This window comes from Myotis davidii, unplaced genomic scaffold (assembly GCF_000327345.1).
Source record: "Myotis davidii unplaced genomic scaffold, ASM32734v1 C64344978, whole genome shotgun sequence".
NCBI lineage: Eukaryota > Metazoa > Chordata > Mammalia > Chiroptera > Vespertilionidae > Myotis > Myotis davidii.
The window spans coordinates 1-2203 of record NW_006382240.1 but is presented as its reverse complement, the minus strand read 5'-3'; the positions used below and the strand labels follow the sequence as shown (position 1 = coordinate 2203).

At 34.2% G+C, this 2203-nt stretch overlaps 1 long non-coding RNA gene across 1 annotated transcript; it reads left to right on the top strand.

The window, feature by feature from the left end:
• Positions 1 to 911: 911 nt before the first annotated feature.
• LOC102768030 lies at positions 912 to 1860 on the top strand. Its single transcript, XR_436413.2, has 3 exons — positions 912 to 985; positions 1095 to 1227; positions 1678 to 1860. It is a non-coding gene; the product is annotated as an uncharacterized LOC102768030 (long non-coding RNA).
• Positions 1861 to 2203: the final 343 nt, after the last annotated feature.

Sequence of the window (2203 nt, the reverse complement as noted above, 5' to 3'; positions counted from 1 at the left end):
CATATATATACACATGCATATACACGTGTATGGTAATAATTTATTGGTCTTAACTTTCAAATTACAAAGTAATATATACTATGTTAAAAAGCTAAATAAAGTGATGAAGTTAGACTATTGTATTATCTCATCCCTCCACCCCTATTACTGAGGAAACTGATATTGGCAGTTTGGTGTATGTGTATTCTTCCATGCTTTTCTCTCATAAAATATGTGTGAATGTTTATAGAGGTCTTTTTAAAAAAGAAAAATTGGATCCTACTGTACACTTGGCTGTGGAACTTTATCACTTTGGGGGGGTATATCATCAACCTCCTTCTTGTTCAGTATGGTAGAGATCATTTTAATTGCCACATAATATATCTTAGTATGTAGAGACCACAACTTATTCCAACCATTTTCCTATGTTGGATTTTTAGGCTGTTTTATGTTCTCTCCCCCACTACAATAAAGCTAAATAAACATCTATATGCTTGTATCTTTGCAAGTTTTATAAGAAATATCTCCAAAGGGGGACTTACTGGGTCAAAGACTATACCTGGTTTTCATTTTAATAAGAAATGCCAGATTACTTCCCCTTAAGATTAAAGAACTGTGAAGAGTCAGTAGATTTTTATGGGCCTAAAAGTGTAAAAAATAATAGAAAAAAAAAGTTTTTTCCTTAGTATGACTGTTTTATAGATTTTAGAGAATTATATGCTACAACCAGATTAAGCATCTCTCCTTACTGTACTATTGTATAGTACTCTTGAATGCTTTTCAAGTATGTTAGCTAATGCCCTTTTTTAAGAAATAAAAGTTTAATGCTTAACTATCGTCATCATTGTCTTAAGATATTACTCTATCACTATTGTTATTTACTTTGATTATGGTTTGTCTTTGAAATAAATAATTAATGGGTTGCTTTAATCTTGACAGGAGGTTGAAACCTACTTTTTTGAAGGTTTGCTGAAATGGAGAGAATTGAACCTTACGGAACACTTTGGTATTTTCTACTTTGTTTCTATTTTAATACCTGTCATTTGCACTTTATATGTTCAAAACAACTAAATCATGGTATGATAGGAAAACAGAACTTCTTTTTTTTCATCCAGGGAAATTTTACAAAGAAGTTATTGACAAATGTCAATCATTCAATCAGCTGGTCTATCATCAAAACGAGATAGTTCAGAGTTTGAAGACTCACCTGCAAATCAAGAACAGTTTTGCTTATCAACCCCTTTTGGAGTAAGTAGCATGTTGAGAGAAAGCTCATGGATATTTGTCTGAACTTTATGAATGGTTGTGTTTATAGCTACATATGACTTAGATCTGATGTTTAAAAATAAGAAATTACCTTTTCTGTTAGTCTGAATACTAGTGCATTGCCATAAAGCTGAATCTTAGGCATATATTTTTTTGCTTTTGTTTCATACTTTTCAGAGAGCCCCGTTTTTCTTTAATACAATAGGAATGGTTGACCATAATTTGTGATGGAATGTACCTTCTTGCTTTAGCCTTATCTTTGCTGAATTCTTGAAATATGAAAAACGTTATACCTCTCTTGAGATTTGATTCGGAAGGTTTAATTAATCCTGTCATCATAGGCGATCAACTATCGTTTATGAAATAGACTTGCAGTATTTGTTTTTTGGTCTGTATGTCTCACAAATGTTACTTTTCTTGTTGTTAATCCAGTTTGGTTGTACAGCTGGCACGAGATCTGCAGACAGACTTCTATCCACATTTTCGGGATTTTTTTCTGACTGTCACCTCAATCCTGGAGACTCAGGACACTGAGTTGTTAGAATGGGCTTTCACCTCGCTGTCGTATCTGTACAAGTACCTGTGGAGGCTCATGGTGAAGGACATGCCCAATATATACAGGTGACCCTTTTCTCTCTAACAGAGGGCTTATCTTTTTTCTTTCTTTCCTTTTTGTTTTTAATTTGTATTGTATTTTATTGACAATTCAGTCCTGTTGGGTAAGTTAATAAAGTTATGCAAGCATCACCACAATACAGTTTCAGAACGTTTCCATCATCTCCAAAAGATTGCTCATGCCTGTTTGCAGTCAGTCCTGCTCCCCATCTGCATTAGTTCTGTGAGCAAAAGCAATGTATGCATGTTCAGTGTTCAAGATTGCCTCTGTGAAAACAGCTGGGTGTTCGAAGATATTAATACTCCCTACGCCAGTGATGGCGAACCTTTTGAGCTTGGTGTG